The sequence below is a fragment of the Pleurodeles waltl genome, chromosome 11 (genome assembly GCF_031143425.1).
Source record: "Pleurodeles waltl isolate 20211129_DDA chromosome 11, aPleWal1.hap1.20221129, whole genome shotgun sequence".
Lineage (NCBI taxonomy): Eukaryota > Metazoa > Chordata > Amphibia > Caudata > Salamandridae > Pleurodeles > Pleurodeles waltl.
The window spans coordinates 820,115,189-820,135,984 of NC_090450.1; the positions used below are offsets into that span (position 1 = coordinate 820,115,189).

Here is a 20,796-nt window from a genome sequence, read left to right on the forward strand (position 1 = left end):
AGGAAGACCTTGTTATTGTGTATACAGATGCTGGTCGGAGTCAAGCCCGCACTCCTCTGAGATCTATATGCTGCTGAACGAGACTACATAGAAACAGAGGAGAGCTGCCACAGACCCTCAACCCCTCCTCTCTGACTCCAGTGTGAGAAAAAGAGGGTCGACTTTTAGAGCGCCTCCGCTGCTTAGACTTTGCAGCATATTCTGCTAGTATACATTGAGAAGGACTCCGTTCGGGCAGGCTCTTAGTAGGGTTGGCCAATAGGGATACTAACTGCACCAGTGGCCACATTCCAAGCCCTGGATGGTGTCCTTCTTTATGCACAACAGGCAATTCACAATTCCTTCGCCTCCTACTACACAGATCTGTATCGACCCCCTCTCAAGGCCTCAGCCACTGACCTTGAGGGTTCCTTGGAGCCGATGCCGCTCTCCAGACTCTGTCTGGTAGAACAGGTGGACCTTGAAACCCCCCTGACAGTTCAGGAGGTGAGGGCAGCGATAATGGCTTTGTCTACCAGCAAATTGCCAGGGATGGACGGCCTTTCGGCTGAATTTTATAAAACTTTTCAAGCTGCATTAGCCCCTAAATTCCTTCAATTATACGAGACTGAAGTGGCCTTGGTGAGCCTCCCGACCACACTATGGGAGGTCTATGGTGTCATCATTACAACCCGGGAAGTCCTCCAAGATTTTGTTTCCTATCGCCCTATTGCAATATTAAATATAGACTACAAAATTCTGAGCACGATATTGGCCCAGAGAGTACAGGAAATATTGCCAAGATTAATCAAAAAGGATTTATCCCAATGAGGAATGGCTTGGTGTATATCCGATGCCTATACTGGATAATGGAAGCAGTGCAAACCACATGGCCCCACGCAACTGCATTAGTGCTTGATATTCAGAAAGCATTCTGACCTCTTAAATTGGACTATTTATTCATAGTCCTGGCAAAGTTTGGCTTCAGCCCCTACATTACCAAGTTAACCCGCTTACTGCACACCTCTCCCAACACATAAACTTGTTTCAGGGGGTGCCTTTCCGACGCCATACTGGTTGGACTAGGTACAAATGAGGCCTGCCCTCCAATGCCTTTCCTCTTCGCCCTAGTGACAGAGCCTCTGGGAGCCAGGGCGTGAGCCTGGGCGGAGGAGTGGGGAGTTCTACTTGATGGCCTTCATGCAATCCCTATGTACGAAGATGATGTCTTCTTTTACTTGAATCAGGTTGAATCATATTTAAAGTGCTTACAAAAGCAGATCGAGCCCTTCACAATACCCAGGGCCACTGGAATTATGTGGCAGGAAAGAGTCAAATTATAAATCAGGGTTAAGTAAATTATATGGCAAGAAAAGGCAAATTATGCGGCACAATGCAGCACATTTTGTAATAGTATTACTTCATTATTTCATCATTTTTAAACTTTGAAGCACGTTCAGGGTATTGTGTGCACCTCATTAGTACCTGTTTAACACTCAAATATAGCAATAAGCATCAGAAATGTGACTGGTCCAGCTATGCTAAAGGGCCTTCCATTCTGCAGTAAAAAAACAATTGTTAAAATCTGTAGATTATGCATCAGATGATGGATTATGTGGCAAATGAGGCAAATCTATAATTATGGGGAAATTGCCGCAGCCACACAAATGCATAATTCCAATGGCCCTAACAATACAGGAGCCAGTTACTTGAATGAGAAGATTCTTGCACAAGACATGATAGGGTCCTTCACTCTAGTAAGGGACTCCCCTTTCTGCCAGCTATTTCATGGCGGTTCATACCGCCATGAAAAGGCTGGCGGGAAAGTGACTCGTAATCTCCTGGGCAGCGCTGCCCTGGAGGATTAAATCCGCCGGGACAAAAGTGGCGGGAAACCGTCGGTCCCGGTGGTGCGACTGCGGCGCTTCCGCCGCGGTCGTAATACCTGAGTTTGTACCGCCAGCCTGTTGGCAGTACAAACTCCAGAACAGACCGCCAGGGTTGTATTGAGGGCCTATATTTTTTAATATTTTACCTTTTTTGTATATATATATATATTTATTATAACATATGTAACACCCCATGCATGTCCGCTGAACCCTTTTTGGAAGATGAGGCTTACACAAGATCTTATCAATTAGGCAATTAGGCAATTCATCAGATATTCTGACAAGCATCACTAGGTCTGTCCAACCTATTAGCCAAATGAATCCATGAACACAAATGAGAGCTTCATGGAAATGTGCTAAATTTTACAATACTTGACTTCCTTCATTTTTTCATGATATTATATCATCTAAAAGGCCATGTGTTTCACAACAGTCTCATCACTTCCTAGGGGCCAACATACATTTCTTATATAATCAGAATCATTTAAATGTCCTGGACGGTCTTTTAACAATTTGCAGTTCATCATCATGGACCATCCAGTTTATTTTAATGCTTACTGCGACCAGACCCTATGCCACATTGATTTCAGGAATCCAAGAATGTGATGACGTTTTATCGAAATCAAGAACTACAAATTGCCAACACAGCGTACCCGCTTTCTCTGACTGAGCCTGACTCTCTGCAGGCGTTCTGGGCACACCTGTGTATGTTATATGTCGCAATACCTACTTAGCCAAGACTCCTTTCTCCGATCTGCAGATTTATGCTAAGGTTGGTGGTCTTTTTCCATATGCACTTGGTGTTGCTCTGACTATTACAAGTAACAATGGTAACATACCATATACATGGTACAGATATAGCACATTACTGTTGATTTCAAATGTTAGAAGCCGGTTCCCATAAATCAGAAGGTAAATCACTTTTATTATAATTTTCTAACTCATATGGTTTCCCTTTCCATTTGTTACTTCTTGACAGGTCAGTTCTGCCAGCCAGATGTACGATTAGGCCAATACCTGTGACACAGCTCCTCAGAGCACCCTCGTATAAGAGAGTGCCTCATGAAATAGTGATATAACTTCATGCATTTGAAAAGGGACTATCCGTTTCTTGAACTACTACATGTAAATTAATTAAGGAACCCTTATGCATGCCCGGTTCCACATTGGGTGACTATACATATGGTGAAATGTCACTTCACCCTCAGTTTTTAGACTAACTTTCAACTGCAAGATGTAAGTTTATTGTGTAATGTAGCCCAGAAGTATCAACTTTTCTCTGTATATAATTTTCTATGAAGCGCCCTATATGCATCACTTACGCTATGAATGTAGTTAAATTTGACTTGTATATAATGTGTAATTACCTGGTATTTTTTAACCCCCTCAGTCCTTGGGATAGTCCTGAGCGTGGCTATAAAATACATGAAAGGGTAAACAACACCTCAACATCCTCGTGGCCAACCCACCATGCAAGCAGGACAAATTATATGGGGACACTTCTCATAGAGTTAAAGACCTGGGCAAAAACATTGTCCATCTCCGGATTCTTAAAAACACATTTGTAAGGCCTCACCCATAAAATCAGCTCTAAATTGGAGCGGTTTAATATGGGGCCACAAACTCAAGGACTTGATCTGTGAATGGACGTTTGGCAACAGTAATCTCAGTAGTGAAGTAGTTCAACTGGTAAAAGCATGTTTCTACCTTTAATAAATGTATGATTGTAAAAGGCCTATATACTCGCAATATTAGATTTGGAGTCAGCAGAAAAGAATTAGCTGCGACTTTTGTTTACTACTGAACATAAACACTGATCCCCATTAGAAAACTCTTTGTCTTGTTTTCCCACTGGTAAGGCCTTTTCGCTAGCAGGGTTTTCTCCTCCATTATTGCTCCCCATCATGTGCTGCTGGCATCTATTGCTATAATAGGGTTCATGTTGAAATTGACAGAGCTCCTGACATCACATTAAAGGGAGTAAGTCACCTTTCAAGATGCTTCTTGACTTGACTGTTTATTTTGACTCTGATTTCTAGAACATTAAAGATATGATGTCAAACTTTCCGAAACTACTTGGATAAAATTCCCAGATGGAACCTGGCCTACGAAACCAGATATGTTGTTGATGCAATAATCCATATTTTCCTAGATCTTCAACCAGCGCCTGGCTTTTGGAACCTTCGATGCTAAGAAGAACAGTAGATTAATCTCCGTTTTCTTCCATGTTTTTTCTCAAAAACACGCAATCCTGCTGTCTGTACGGAACCTCGCTTCCATGAATCCAGGTCTTGAGTAGTTGGTAACTGTGATTTATCTTAATTTATCAGAAAGCTGCGGTCTTGCATGAATACATTCGTGGCTTTTAAATCGGACAGTTACAACTGCTTGATCCTGGTCAGGGTCTGCATTTTTCCTATTATGCTAACAGCAAATAAAAGAGTATAATTCACTATTAGAATAATAGAAACAAGGGGGCACCAAGAGGGTGGAGCCCTAGTGCACATAGGGGCAAGCTGCTCGAGATTTCCTAAAAGAAATCGGTTTCCCTGGTTTTGCTTGGTAGAATTAGGGACACGTATTACCCCGGACCGCTTTCGAAGAACACCAGTTACCCTTGTGTATGCTATTCTTTTCCCAGGGCCTATAATTCCTCGTTTATTTATTTGGGATTGGGTGTTATCGGTCTCCCCACTTACAAAAAAATACTTGCAGTATGTGTTCACTATCCACAGCAGGATTAACTTCTGAAATCTGTTGTTTAGACGCACATTTTGTGCATAGTCTAGAAGCCAGTTCACTCGACTTTGGTAACTACTGTTCCAATACAAACTGTACCGAACTGTCAACAGAGACACATTACATTCCTTGAAAACAAGAATAAATACAGGACAAATTGTCAACCTTAAACCTAACGAATGTATATTTTTATTCCTTCACCCGTCTACTTAAATGTATCCATGTGGACCTCACACACATCCATCCCTTCATTCATCCGTGCATACAGGATACTTCCACTCGCACAGTCTGGCATATATCGACCCATCCAACTATGTGTTTGTAGACCTAAATGAAAGCTGTACTGTAATATAGTTTGTAAATAGTGTTATGTTTTCTGATACATTGTATTCTCTCTTTCCCTCATTTCTCTACTGCAGTTGCATTGTTCTGGCCTTTGTTCTGTTAGAATCTTGATATCTGAATAAGATGAATTGGAGTTAACTGAGGCTGTCTCGGAGAGGCTTTTCTGTGGCTGGAGTTCCTCTTTCATTGAAGATTAAACTTCATCTCCCTCCTCAATCTGCGTCTTGGATATTTATTCAACTTAACACCTCGCTTAATATGCTTTTGTTATTGTGTCTCTCTCTGTACATGAGCCTGTTTGTGTGTCTTGGTTCTCTGTATTTGTTTGCTCATTGTAAACAGGTACCTGCATGCTGTATGGCACATGTGCACATAAATGTCTACAGCTGTGTGTGCGGCTCTCTATCTTCAGGTTTCGCATCCTCGCATGCACCATACAAAAAGAGCCTATCGGGCTTTAAGCACCTGTTATTATGTGGTCACACTTCCAAGAGAAGTCGGACACGTGTCCGATGCAACCAAAAAGATTCGGTTACTTACAGAAGTCACCTTCCCCGACTCTGGATAATCCAAGCTTTAGTTTAACCCACTGGGCGTTCGCCTTCTCGCGGAAAAGCACACTCATGCGACATCCGTGATCTAAGGGCAGCTACCCAGTGCTTAATTTGTGCTTGTTGTTTCCGGTGCTGAGCACCTGCACTTATTTTTTAGAGCCGGGACTTATTCCTTTGCCTCAAGCATTATCTGCGAGCAAAAGACACATATGGGAAACACGGAGGAAGGGAAAAAAGAAAAAGCGTCACTAAGGGAGAAAGTAGAAAGCTGCAGGAGTGAGCTGAAGGGGCAGGCAGTGGCTTTACATGGATTGAAGAGGCCCGAGATGACTTCAGAATTACGCCGCCTCAGTATTCCATGTTCACACATTTAATTGCAGCCGCAGGGTGTTTAAGAGGAGAGCTTTGGGCACCGGCCCCTTTTAATTTACAAATTAAGCACTGCAGCTGCCGGCGTGGCCATGTTGAGAGGGCGCCAAGTGCTCAGCTGTCTGTGCACCCGGCATACCCCCTCTTAGGCTCGTTCATGACGGGAATGTAAGATAAAAACAGCAATTTAGCATTGACCAAACATTAATCCGAGCCAAGCGCTCGGCTCCCGCCAGCTCTTGGCATGAGAAGGTGTTTTGGATTACTTGGCACCTCCGAGGTCAAACGTTCCACCTCGGGAGCAGTGAAGGCTGGGCCGGTCAGCGCGGGACTATGAACTCAGAGATGTTGACCAGACGGACGTGACTTCAGTTTGTCATATTAGGTTCCTCTTTCTCACCCGTTTCTCTTTGTCCTGCTTGTTTTGCTTTTGGTGGTCTTCTGTTCCCTCTTATCTCTCCTGTCTGGTTCTCTCCACACTGACTTCTCGTCTTCCAGCTTTCACGTTTCTTTTCCTCTACCAAGCTGCTCCTGACCGAAGAGCCTCAATCAGGGAGAACCTGGCCTGGCAGTTCGTTCTGGACTGTTCCTATTGGAGCGGGGTCAAGACTGATGTGCGTATGGCTGGGTCCAAACAGAGGTGGCACGGTGGGCAAAAGAAGGATGGGTTGAATGCTACCTGAGCGCAGGGCAGAGCGACAGGTGCAGCCACACTGGGCACTGACGGAGCACTGACTGCAAAGTGGGCACTGTTTCTAGCAATATCTTTATGATTTAAAAGCACCAGCTGAAGAGTTCTTTGTGCGTCCAGCTTTTGGGCAGCGGTTTTGTCTAGTGGCAGTTTGGACTCATCTAAAGTAGCGCAGAGGGTTAATATGCCTGCTGCACAGAACAGATCTGAATTCTATATTGATAACAGAGTGGATTAGTAAAGCCAGACTTTAATCACGCTTTAAAACAAATTAAATGTATGTGTGAGAGGAGCTATGGAGAGATGCGTGGCACTATTTCTGGGTGGTACTGGGGGAATCTGAGGAGGTGGTCATGGGGGGACCCAAAAAAGATTGTTGTACCAGGCACCACCATCTCTAAAGCTGACCCTGCCTGAGCGATTCCCAGTAGCAGACTTATTACAAGCAACCTCCCATCACCCTTTGTCTGTCATTTCCAAAGTCATCTTCCCTCCTGCAATCTCCTTTCTAACAGCTCTCTCGCTGCTGTTTCTTTCCATCATGCCCAGTCTCATAGTCCACCGCCTCTCTGCCTCCTTTCCTCCTACTTTCATCTCTCCCATTCAGATTCCTTTTTGCTTTGTTTCTTTTCTCTAACAGCAACTTCCTGCTCTGCTTTCATCGCTCCCATTCAGACTCTTTCCTCTCTTCCTTCCTGGGCTGTCTGTTCCTTTCCCCTAGCCCTCAAACTTGTGCTGTCCTTTCCTCCCCGGTCTCGGCCTGTCTGCTTCCCTCCCTCATTGGCCCCTCTCCTCATGTTCTGCCTCCTCTGCTCGGCCTCCTGCTAGTTCTCCTTCCTTTTTGCTCTTTTATACCTTCCTCTTCTCTTCTCACACTCAGCCTCCTTTCCTCCATTCCAATCTCATTCGCTTCCCTGTGGTTACCTCCCATGTTCCCTTCACTCATTTTCTGTACTCTTCCCTCGCAAGGACTACCTCTTTTTTTATTGTTGTCTTCATGTCCCCCAGTTTCTTCTTTCTTCTCACCTGTGTCTAGCCCAGGGGTCTTCAAACTGGGGGTGGACTGACTCAGGGGGTCTCAAATCATCCAGAGGGGATACCAGGCTTTGGCTAAGAGAAGCATTATGCTGACAACAGGGATTTGTTTTAAGCTGAAAAAAATGGGCAACGGTAAACCGCTCTGTAATGGGCCATCACTAACATGTTTTGTCATTTATATGCAAGCTGGGAGTATGTGTCAAAAGGGAAGGGACTCCATAAACTCTTCAAAACCCTCCCCCCACCTCATCCCCACTTCTAATGATCACACTGTGGATACTTTTACACATTAGTAAGGCCTAGCTGACCAAAATAGTATGTGTGGCATCATGTATTTGATTGTATTTTTTAAACAGTAACAAAACGTAACTGCAATGTTTAAATAAGTCTAGACATGTTTAAACACTGCTAATTTAACAGAATTGTGAAAAATTTGGAGGGGGGCAATTATTTATTTGTTTCCCCACTGGTGCGGGGTGCAGCATTGAAAAGTTTGAAGACCACTGCTCTAGGCTCTTCCCCCCCCCCCCCCCCCCCTCAGGTCATCAGCTCAGTCATTCACTCTGCCTCTCTGAAAGGAAACCCCAGCAGAGCGTGTTTCATTGAGCAGGCCAATATTGACATTAGCGTTAAAGTGGATTAATCATTAATTCAATGGCCGAAAGTAGAGCCGGGAGTTTATCTCAATCTCTGACCTCTACTGGCTATGCCAGGGAGCGTAACAAAGCGCTAGAGGTGGTGTTACATGCTCCCCCGGAAAGCCCAGCAGTATGGAGAATTTTCAACTCAGAAAGCGCTAGAAGATGTAGGTATGCAGCGCGTAAATGGCTTCCTCAGGTGATTGTGTAATATGGTCTCAGATCACAATGGAGAAGTCTTGGTGACATCATAAACCATGAAGTCGGCTGACTCGTTTGTTAATTTCACCCGCACCCTGAGATGACAAGTATTTATTTTGCGGGAGGTTAGCTTTAAAAAGTGTTTTTTTCCAAATAGGGAATGTTCTATTCAAAACAATAAGACAAAGACTGGACTGTGGTGTATGGTTCGTGTGTAGGAAAAAAAGAGGACAACATAATATAATTATTGGTTACAGTGTAGAATGGAGAGATGGTACCCACACTAAAGATAATTGTATTGCATTGTAGTTGCATTTATATAGCGCTTCATACTTCTGAAGAGGCCATGAAGTACAAGAGCACACAGGTTATATGCCACGCTGTGGGGGGAGGGGTGCTTTGTTGTAAGAGTGCTGATATTGTAGGGAGGGCTATTTGGGATGCGGTTGAAGCAATGTGAGGCTTTTCAACCGTGCTTTGTAAGCTTGTTGCATACTGTCTAAAATACATCCCATCGCCAACCAATAGTGATAAAAGGAAACCAGTTACATCTTCAATTCCGAAAGGAAGTAAATACCCGGCTTCTTCTAACATAAGGAAGTTTGGGGATGTTCTTTACATGACATTTACGATTGATCCTTAATTTGTAAAACAAAGTTTGCTGGTGCCCAAAGCTCTGCTCAAAAGCCCCCAGCAGCTGCAATCAAACATCAGCGTAGCGAATACCAAGGCTGGTAATCTTAAATCTACCTCATGCCTTTTTAATCCACTTCCTGATTCCCTTTATCTCACTCTTGTTGGTGCCTGCTTTCTGCCTTCGTTAGTTTGTCCATCTTTCTCTTCCTACATCCTTCCGATTTGCGTGTTTTCCTTTACTTGCTCTCTTTAAATATCTGATGCAGAAAAATAAATACTGATCGCCAAAAATAAGTGCCGGTGGTCCCCGCCGCCAACCACCGGCTCAAATTGACCACCGGCTCAAAATAACCACAGCTTATAATAGAGAAAATAACGAGTGCTTGCAACATGACAGTCTCTACCTGCTGCTCCGGAATAACCTACTGCACACTCAAAAGCATCCAGTACTCTCAGCATGTGACACTGGTTCTGGTGGTGTCACAGATGGGATATTGTTATAGAGTGCTTCAGCCCCAGCCAGCAAATACTTCACCCACCCACATGACCTACTATTTTGTCCCTTGTCCACCATGCTCGCAACGTGGCTGGAAAGCAGAGAGTGGAACATTGTACCCAGACCTTTGTGTTCTTCCATCTTGCCAGTGCTTACATTCTAAATAAAACATGCCAGATCCCAAAGCTCCCCTTTGAAACTTGCGGCTGCTGCATTTAAATGTGGTAGCACGAAATACTGGGGCAGCGTGATACTAACACCGCACTGCGCCTCTTTAATCCGTTTACAGCCACTCCCTGCCCCTTCAGCTCACTCTTGCAGCTTTCTACTATCTCCCTTTGTGACGCTTTCTCGTTTTTCTCTTCCTCTATCTTTCCCATATGTGTCTTCTGCTCACAGTAAATTCTTAAGGCAGAAAAATAACTGCTGGCCCTCAAAAATAAGTGCTAGTTACCCTCTCCCCGCCCCCACCGGAAACCACTGGCTCAAATTAAGCGCTACTTCCTGCACCTGACCCTCTCAACCTCTTATCTAATGATACCTGGTATAGAATGGGCCAGAACCTCTGTTCTTTTAAGACTTTGGGTCGTTAAGGGATTCTAGCAAGTGAAATGCGAATTTCACTCTCATATGAAAACTCGTCATGAAAATGCAGCACATTTTATTGTACAGCTGCATTTTCAGTCGTAGCATTATTATTTGTGACTGACCACATTTGCTTATCTTATTTTGTGTTCTTTCGCCTATAATCGTGTTCGTGACTAAGGGTGCTGGTCTGCCTGTAACTGTCAAATGCCGGCAGATCACCCACTACTAGTCCTATGTAGACGCTAAAGAGCACCCACTTTGGAGCTCCTTCCCCCTGGTCTTCTGTGTGCCCCAGACTTGAGTTCCCCATAGCAAGTTTCTGTTGGTTTTTATTTTTAGTTTTTGCCTCACTCACACAATAATCTTGAAAGTAATTTGAGGTCTCGCTGTTATACAGAATGCAACCCACAGCTGGGCTCTGTGGTGAGGATGGGCTTATGATGTGCACCCTTCTTCACTTAGCAATACACACACCAGCTCATTGGACTACAAAGAACTGACAGAAGTGGCAGCAATGGATCATAGTGGCAGGGCAAGCCTTTTACCTGTTACTTGCTAGACAGGGTTGCCTACAGGACTTTCCTGTATTTTTAAATTGTCCCTCCAGTCCCCTGCAATCAGGTGCTTCACTCCGTCCAGGTAGGACTGGAATAACATGAATGTATAACTTATGTATGTGAGGTAGGATGGCCAAGGAGTGTGCCGCATGCATGGGTGTAGGAGACATGCCTGTCTAGGGGTAGAAAGAGACAAGTGTCAGCAGTTAGCTGGTTAATTAGCATAATTGGCAGTGTCACAGGAAGTTATGCCCTTATATTGCCTTGGGTTGGTTGTATTCTGGTTCAGGGAGCACCTGACCAGGCAATACAGACTGGATTGTTCTTATTGAAGCAGGGTCGAAACTGCTTTGCCTATGGCTGGATCGAAACTGAGATGACAGGGTGTTGATGGACTGGGATGCTGCCCCAGTAATTGCCAGTAGCTGAGAGTAATTCAAGCATTCCATCCATCACTTTTTTGTATATTTCAGTAAAAAGGAATCTCCAGCACAATCATAAAGCCCTGCAATCACAAGTAAACCATTTCTTTTCACATCTAGATATATAAATTGCTGGATCGTAGAACATTTTCTGGTCAGCTACATTGCATGTCTTGAGAGTTAGATGGGCCATTGTTTGCTCTAAACACTGTACACCACTGTACCATGAAACATGAGTTTCTGTAGCAGCATTGTGTGGCTCAAGTCTTTCTGCACAAGCAGGACACAAATGGATCTTTTACTAGGGTCTTGTTACTGGAGTGCCATTAGAAATATAAACCAGGCAACCTTTACTTCTTGCAAGTGACTAAGGGCCAGATGTAGCAAAGGTTTTTACCCATTCTGTGTCTATGGGAAAAAGTGTTCGTACATATGGCCCTACGAGTGGAGTCGTCACTTCAACTCTTTAAACTAGAATAACGCAGGGTGGATTAAAACACCAATGTATATGTACACCAATGACTTTTCATGAGTAAAAAGTTTACTTTTTTTCATTGTGTTTTTTGCAGTTCACCCTTTGCCCTTGGTGGAAAAGGTCTATGTGAGGTGATTCTTAATTGTAATTCCTACAGTTCGCTAATTAGGGGTTCAGGTTGCTGCACAGGATGATAACTCCAGACAAAGGAAGCACCAGTGACTGCTAAAAAGGAGCAGGGGAAATGTGAGAGGTGTCTCTGGATACAGAACACACACTTATGCAGAGATGACGGATGTTTAGAAGAAAGGGAATATCCTTGTAAAGTAGACCAGGGGGTTATGTGTCTGTTGCAAAAGATAAATGTAATCTTCAAGGTATATATTTTAACTCGGACAGGTTTGAACTCAGCTGAGCTCATAAGGAGTATTCCCCCCCACTAAATTCTGGCAGGGTAAACCTACTAAAATGTAACATGGGTGGTGCGGGGACTCGGATTTACCCCACTGCCGTCATCTCTGTGCAAACTGGCGTTTCCACGGGCATCACATATTACTGGGCCCCTCGTAATCAGGGCCATCGTTTTAAAGACACGCTCTAATCTTTTCTCCCTCCACTGCCACTTCCTCTCACCGACAATCTCTCCCCTCTTTGGATTTACTCACCTTTCAGCTCTCGGTCTCTTAGTGTCGCAGACCCTAGTGCAAGCAACGAACATAGGCCCTTCTTCACCTTTGTCTGATAGACAAGGTCCGGGTGCTACTGCACCTTCTGCACCAGTGATAGCTATGCCAATGCATTCTCGCTGCGGCGTCGCAAGGAGTCATGGGAACTACTGCAAACAAGGAATCTGAGAAGACAGCCCTACTTAACGTGCAGTTGGCCCCTCAGGATCGTGGGACCCTTCTTCTTCAGTACTGATATCTGCACCCCAAGCCAGTGGCGTGACAGGCCCCCCAGCACCCCTGTCGTGCGGGGAGGGGCCCCAAGCTCTAGGGGTCCTCCTCAACACACAACCCTGGCCTGACAGCACCTGAGCGATCCCGTATAAGGGTCCCTCCATGTACTGTGCAAGTGTGGGGAGAGGGGGCGGGGGTTTCGTTACGCCTCTGCCCCAGGTGCTATGGGCCAGATGTATCAAACGGTTTTACCCATTTTGTGTCTATGGGAAAATGTGTTCATACATATAGCCCTTTATCATGAAGACGAGCAAGCTGTGCACCTCCTGTTTGCGACTGCATGCTCTAAGGTCATAAATGTACCCCAGAATATCTCTGAGGTAATGCACGCACTGCAGGCAGTTCAGTTCGCAAACAGAGTGGTAATCACTACTCGCTGTTTCTGAGGAATGCTCAAAGCTGATTTGCCAAAAGCGTGAGTTAAATGTATGCTCTTTAGAATGTGCAACAGCATGAACAGGTGCACAGCTGTGCCTGCGTGAAAGCACATTCATGATACAACCCTTCTGTCTCTCTTGCCTCATTCTCTCACCTCTCGGTCTCCTGTCAGTGCGCCTTCCTTCTGCATAGCTATACTTCGATGTTCTTTTTAACACATAATGATTGATAGACAGATAGATAGATAGATAGACAGATAGATATGTCTTATTCTCTACCTCTATCTCCCCATCTATCACTCTCTTTCACTCTTTCTTGCTGATTAGCTCATTCCTCTCTCGCTTCTTGTCTCGCTACTGCTCTTTGTTTCTCCCTGTCTTCCTGTTGCTGTCCATCTGTCTCTCTCTGCCCGCCCTTCCACCCTCTTTTCTCTTGCTATCTTTCTATTTAATTATTTCTATGTCTTTTCATGCTGTTGCCGTCTCAGTCTCTCCTATTTTTCTCTCTCTCTCATCTCTCCCTCTTACAATCTTTCTCTCCCTCTCATTCTGCATTTCTCTTTCTCCCTGCCTCTCTGTCAATGTCTTTTCCTGATGCTGGTGTCTGTCTTTCCTGTCTATTGCACTCTCATCTCTCCCCATGCCTATCGTTCTTTCCCTGTCTGTCTATTCCTGTCTTTCTCTCTTTCTGTCTATCATTGTCTTTGTGTATTGTCTCACCTGTCCCTCTCTCTCTGTCTTTCTGTGTTTCTCCCGACTGATCTACCTTCCTCTGCTTTTTTTCCAACTTTTGTTCTCTGTACTTAATTTTATTTGTCTCTGCCTGTTTTCCTCTTCCTCTCACTTCTCTCACTCTCTTTGTTTCTTCTATCTATGGCTTTCTCTATATCTCTCTATGTCTGCCCCTGACTTTCTCTCTTTCCATGTCTCTCTATCCCATTTCTCCCTGTTTGTTTCTGTCTCCCTTCGCCTCTTCCTGTAGCTCTCCACGTCTCTTCCTGTAAAGTCAGCAATAACAAATGTGTAGTAATGGTTAGGTTTAACTTTTCTTTGAAAAGTCCTTCTTTGATTTGCTTATAATTTAGAGCCATTTTGGGGGATCTGAACAATACCTTCCAACTAGATAGGTTTATTGACAACATCATATCAGGTTCCATTCAAATCCACATTGAAAAATTTGTTATGGTTAGGACTGCAATCTATAACACAAGTCACAGCAATGTAAACCATAACTCGCACACCAAATGAAATGCTCAGGGCTGTGGCTTTAGCCATAACTTGCAATTTTCAGTGTTTTTTCAACTATAATTTGTAACAATATCTGCATTTTAACTGCGGGTTTAATGGAGTTTTGGAGGTTTCTTATAACATGTTGAGGTGTTATAAGAAATGCCACCCATAAATTCCCTTTAACCCCTTTCTTAATAATATGCCACATACAACAGTTTTCTGTGGTCAGTCGGCCATGGGTGGCCATGTCCGTATGCAGTGAGGTTTGGCCACAAGGCCTGGCCTATGACCTGCCTAGCACCCTTTCTGTCATGTGGGTGCCTCTGCATACTGCTCATGGTTATGTCCCTCAGGTGTTGGCCGCAGGGGAGACCAGTTCTCAATCCAAACCATCAAAGGGGGTGTAACGGAGTTGACAAGGAGCCCGAGGATTCCAAGATGGCAGAGGATTTGCCCGAATGGAAAGCTAAGCAGCAAGCTATCTGTCCAAACGCTGACCCACAAATACAGGCAGGATGATGACGGAGAGAGATGGGAAATGATAACGCAAGAAGGAGACAGAGAAATTAAGGTAGCATCAATGGCAGCGGCTGAGGGAAGGAACCTGCAAGCAACCCAAAAGATTGGGGCCCTGTGGACTGTGAAAGGGGAGGAGACACAAGGGCCAGAGACAACCGACGAAGCAGGGAGCAAGGACCCAACACTGGGGAGCCGGAGCAGAAAGAAGACACCAACAGCGTGGAGCAGCGCGAGGAGAGCGAGGATGCCATAGAAGACCCAGGGCAGACAGGGGCAGACTTCTGATAGACTTAGTGGTCAACAGGAGGAAGGCATTGAGATCCCCTCTGCCACGACCCAGGGACCGGGACTGCAGGCAACTGTCTTCTTTGGTATAATGCGTGTTATTAAATGGTGGTAGACCTGAGAAGAAAAGTAAAGAACGGACACCCCAGCAAACCAGGAAGGGAAGGGGATGGAACACAGGCGAATACCTACCCCAAAAGGCCAATTGTACTTGAATTGGGTGACTGGTAGCACTGGGTAGGGGGACTCCAGGGGCCTGAATCCAGATCATTGACCATACCCAGTGTGTTTCTTTTGAGATACCTGGATCTCCCTGTCGGTCTGAGGTCTACCAGACAGAAAACTCCCAGGCAATAACAGTAAGAGCAGGAGAGATCCAGACGTGAAAAGAGAACACCCAAAGCCCAGTTGGGAGGGAATCTTACTAAGCGACTCCTGTACATAATAATCCAATCTTATATTTTCCATCACTAATGGGTTGTGGTGTTGATTCTGAGAGACTTACAGGGGGCCAGTCCCTGCTGAACAACAGGGGTTGGCCACGCACAACTGTAGGGCACCAAAATGTTTTTTTTAAATTGTTTTTCACGATTTGCAACTATGCTGGCTGTGCGAGCCCTGTTGCCCCAGGACGGTCTGATGGAGTCTAAGGAGGATCTAGGAATCACAAATTCAGAACAAGAAGCACAAATCACATAATAAAAATCATTTTGTTTAACATTTTTAAAAAGGGTGGTCTCTTCGGGCCCCCCACTGGGCACAGGGGGTCAAGCTAAACTCACTCTACCACCTTATGCTCTTTTTGTTTTTGTTTTTCCCAAAACAATGTGTTGGGTAATAGCGGCTACAACATAACTTTTTCTATAATGGCCAGCAAATCAGAACACTGAGAAATGGTGACTCTGGAGTCAGACATTTGCTATGGACGATGGGAGAATAAGCACCTTGGTCAATAGGTTTTCTTTATTTTTAACTTGATTTGCAAATCCTATGTGGATTCAGAAATCCACAGAGGATTTGCAGGTTAACCGTCCAGATATCTATATAATTTAAACTCTTCATGCCTAACCTGAAATACTTCTAAAGTGATAATTTCTCATAAATTATTAAATGTCTTTAATTAAAAAAAAAACGAAGGCAGTTGTAAGTAACATTCTACTTTGATGCCAAGTTTGAGGTAATTCCATTCAGCCATTCTTTTCAGAGGAGTAGAGCAAAAAATCATAAAATAGTTAAAATGGAAAATGTCACTTTTTTAACCTCCCAAGCCCCCCCTGTTATCATCAGTTCCCTTTCACAGATATGAAAATCAGATGAACTTAATTTTATTTTGGAAAGCTTTATACAGATTTGTGAAAAGATGCCAATTGTACAGCATTTCAGTGGAAACTCTGACCTACCAAATACTACACACTAGCAATTTCCAGATTGTAATATATATATATATATATATATATATATATATATATATATATATATATATATATATTTACTGAAAAAAAGAAAGGTGAAATTAACATTAATAGTTAGGTAAACATTTCAGTGACAACATAATATTTTAAACAAATAAAACACTGAAATTCAAAAGTTATATTTATCTCAATTACCTATAGCTCATGCCCCAAAGTAACTGTAACTCTCACCCTTGCAAATGCATGGTTTTGATATCAATGATGTTATTTCAAATGTAGCAGGGATGTTATCAGTTATGTCATACAACATGCCATGAGTAATGTGATATGTGGGGTAAATTAGTAATGCATGGCAAGGGCGTGAGTTATAGTTACTTCAGGGCATGAGTTATAGTTACTTGAAATAACTTTAAATGGTGAACGTCAGTGTTTTTTTTTTTGTAGATTAAAACACTATATTGTCACTGAAATTTCCACCTAACTATAGCATTACTTAAACCTTTTTTCAGTAAATTTCGAAGGATTTTTTTAAATGTAAAGTAAGATCGAACTACAATTCCTAACTATAATGTAACTTTAACCTTTGTTTTTTTCAGGTAATCTCCAGGATTTTTTTAAGATAAAGTAATATGTTATTACCATATGTAAATCCAACCTCACACCATGCATGGGCAAAGGTCATGGGCAGAATGCGGTTGGCTGCAGGTACTGCGTCTAAATCCCCACAGGCTGCTAGGCGGAAGAGTATCCCTTACCTGCCCCCTCATATCTTTTTTTAGGGTCAAACCTGAGAGTGGATGCGTCTGTTGTGTACAATAAAGCGCTTTGAGCCCGCCTGACACTCACCATTTTCTGGTTTGTGTGGCACTCTTCTTTATAGCCTCGTAATTAGTCAAGGAGCACCAGGCATCATTTCTGTTCCTCTGTGTGGAGATGAGACCAAACACTGATTGATTCAACTTAATTAGTGCTTGTCTTCTGCTCCCAACATGATGGAGGTACTATTTTGTTCTTTTTAACTTCTAGTGCCCTGCAAACAGAAGGCTTGTGACTGGCAAAAACATGCCCATCATGACAAACAGAATTGTAAAGATTTATTTTTAAATCTAGCTTTCTTTTAATTTGCCAAGTCATCTTTTGTCACTTTTCACTCATGTTTTCTTTAGTTTTTTTCTTGTCGGCGCTCTTCTCAAAGGATGATAATTAACTTGTTCGAAACATTGCAAAGTGACATTGTTTGTTAAATATGTGTAGTCTATGAAATTATGCTTTAACGCATAATTGTGCAGTACAACCCCAATTCACCACATTACAATCTGCCCCACCCCACACCAATCCACCCCACCCCGATCCAATCCACTTCAACCCATCCCACTTTAATCCTCCCAACCCACCCCAATCTAATCTGCCCCACTCCATCTCATGCACTCAAATAAAAAAAACAATCTGTAGTACTCCAAAACAACCTGCGCCACTTCAGTCCAAAACAGTCTGCCCCACTCATATCTGCCCCAATCCAATCCAAAACAAACTGTCCCACTCCAATCCAAAACAATCTGCCCCACTCCAATCCACCTCACTCCAATTTGCCCCACTTTAATCCAAACAATCTACCCCACTCCAGTCCACCTCACTCCCATCTGCCACACTTCAATCCAAAGCAAACTGCCCCTCTCTAATCTGCCCACTCCAATCTGCCCCACTCCAATCCAAAACAATCTGCCACTCTCCAATCCGCCATACTCCAGTCTGCCCCACTCCAATCCAAAACAATACGTCCCACTCCAATCCACCTCACCCAATTCAATCCACCCACTCTCTCCTAATCCACGCTACTACAATCTTCCCCACTCCAGTCTGCCCCACTCCAATCCAAAACAATCTGCCCCACTCCAATCCAGAACAATCTGATCCACTCCAATCTGCCCCACTCCAATACAAAACAATTTGCCCCACTCCAATACAAAACAATCTGCCCCACTTCAGTCGAAAACAACCTCCCCCACTCCAATCCATTTCAATCTGCCCCACTTTAATCCAAACCAACCTGTGCCGCTACAGTCCTAAACAACCCACTCCAATACAAAACAATCTGCCCCTCTCTATTCCAGTCCACCTCACTCCAGTCCAAACCACTCCATCCCAAGTCACCCCACTCCAGTCCACCACAATCTAGCCCACTACTAAGCAGTCCATCCCACACCAATCCAATCCCCCACACCAATACAATCCACCCCAATCTACTCCAGTCTAATCCACCCCACTCCAGTCCAGTCCACCCCACTCCAGTCCAACCCACCCTACTCCAATCTAATACGCCCCATTCCAATCATCCCACTCCACTCCAATGCAACCCACCTTACTCCATTCCAACCCACTCCACTCCAATCCAATCCAACCCACCCACTGCAAACAAGTCCACCGCTACCCAATCTACCTCACTCCAATTCAATCTACCTACTCCAGTACAAACCACTTTAATCCACCCCAGTCCAATCTAGTCCACATTAATCCACCCTACTCCAGTCCAATCCACCCCACCTCAAACTACCTTAATCTGCCCCACCTACATCCAGTACACCCATCTCCAGTCTACCCCACACCAATCCAATTCACCCACACCAATCTAGTTCACCCCACACCAATCGACTCCACCCACACCAATCGACTCCACCCCACACCAATCCACTCCACCCATCCAATCCACCACAATCCACTCCACTCCAATCCACCCACCCGAACCTATCCAATCCACCCCAGTCCAATCCACCACACACAATCCAATCCACCCACCACACCCTAACCCACTCTACCCCACTCAGTCCAACCCCCACACTCCAGTTCATTCCACTCCAATCCGATACACCCCAGTCTGATCCACCCCACTCCAGTCCACCCCACTGCAGTCCACCACACTGCAGTCCAATTCACCCCATGCCAATCCAATCCACCTCTCCTCAATGCAATCCATCCAGTTCAATCCATCCCAGTCCAATCCACCCAATCCAACCCCCAATTCACCCCACCCCAATCCAACCTATTCCATTTCAATCCACTCCAATCGACCTAACTCAAATCCAGTCCACCTCATCCCATCTCAGTTCAGTCCACCACACTATAATCCAATCCATCCAGCGTACCCCACTCCAATCCAATCAACTCCACTAAAATCCACCCCAGCCAAATCTACCCCACCCCAGTTCAGCCCACCCCACTCTAATCCAATCCATCCACCCTACTGCACTCCAATCCACCCCACCTCCATGCAGTCCTCCCAACTCCAATCTAATCCGCCCCAATGCAATCCACCAAACTCCAATCCAACACACCCCACACCAATCCAATCTACCCCCAATCCATCCCACTGTAGTCCTCCACACCTCAATCCAATCTACCCCACCACATTTCAATCCATCCCACTCCAATCCACCCCATCCAACGCACCACACTCTACTCCAGTCCACCCACTCTATACCAATCTACCGACCCCATCCCAGTTCAGTTCATCCAACTCCAGTCCATCCCACCCCACTCCAATCTGTCCACTCCACTCCAATCCAATCCACCCCACTCCAGTCCACCCACTCTAGTCCAATCTAATCTACCTCACCTTACTGAAATCCAATCAACCCCACTTAACTGCAATCCAATCCATCCACCCCAATCTAACCAAATTCACCCCACTCGAATCCACCCTATCCCATCACCTCACTCCATTTCAATCCACCTCATTCCGATACAATCCAAACCACACCAATCCACCCCACTCTACCACAATCCACCCTATTCTACTCCAGTCCAATTTACCCCACTACCTCAATCCACTCCAACCCACTCTACCCTATCCCACCCCATGGCACTACTGAACGCTACTCCTCTCTCATCAACTCTACAACACTCTACACTCCACCCCACTCTGACACTCCACACCTCTAACTTTTACCATGCTGAACAGGCACCACACTGGTGTACAACATGGCAAAACACATTGCTAAAGCCAATAGCTCTTGTATAGACGAGAACTATTGACTTTGCCAATGCTTTTTATTTACTTCTTTTCAGGGCAGGGGAATAAGCCTCTGGTGTCCTATAATGGCTGCTTCAACCTTTTCTTTCATGTTGTGTCAGCTAATCTGAACATTTTTTCCTGCAGGAGCCTAGTGGCCCAAGGGAATAAAAGCCCCCTGTGCCAACCAGAACCCTCTATTTTTTTAAGTTGAGTTTGTGGGACTCTTGCGAGAGTCCCTTCAACCCAACCTTCCACATATACAAATATTTTTGTACCTTAATTTCTCAAAAACTACCGAACCTATTTACACAAAATTACAAAAAACATGCTTTCTGGACCAAGATCTAGCTTCTTGTCAAACTGGTGTTATTCCGTTCAAGTTTGTGAT

General features: G+C 44.5%; 1 protein-coding gene and 1 long non-coding RNA gene across 3 annotated transcripts in view; one reads left to right on the forward strand and one right to left on the reverse strand.

Annotated features, from left to right (window-relative positions):
- GAL3ST1 (galactose-3-O-sulfotransferase 1) overlaps positions 1-20,796 on the reverse strand; it is a 293,301-nt gene that overhangs the window by 156,914 nt on the left and 115,591 nt on the right. The window lies entirely within an intron of this gene.
- Positions 1-20,796, forward strand: part of LOC138266171 (uncharacterized) — a 163,384-nt gene that overhangs the window by 141,098 nt on the left and 1,490 nt on the right. The window contains exon 3 of one of the 2 annotated variants that reach the window (XR_011199478.1): positions 5,027-5,161. The exons of the other annotated variant lie outside the window; for it this stretch is intronic. This is a non-coding gene — a long non-coding RNA (uncharacterized lncRNA). Of the gene's footprint in view, positions 1-5,026; positions 5,162-20,796 lie in introns of those variants that run through there. 2 annotated transcript variants of the gene reach the window in all.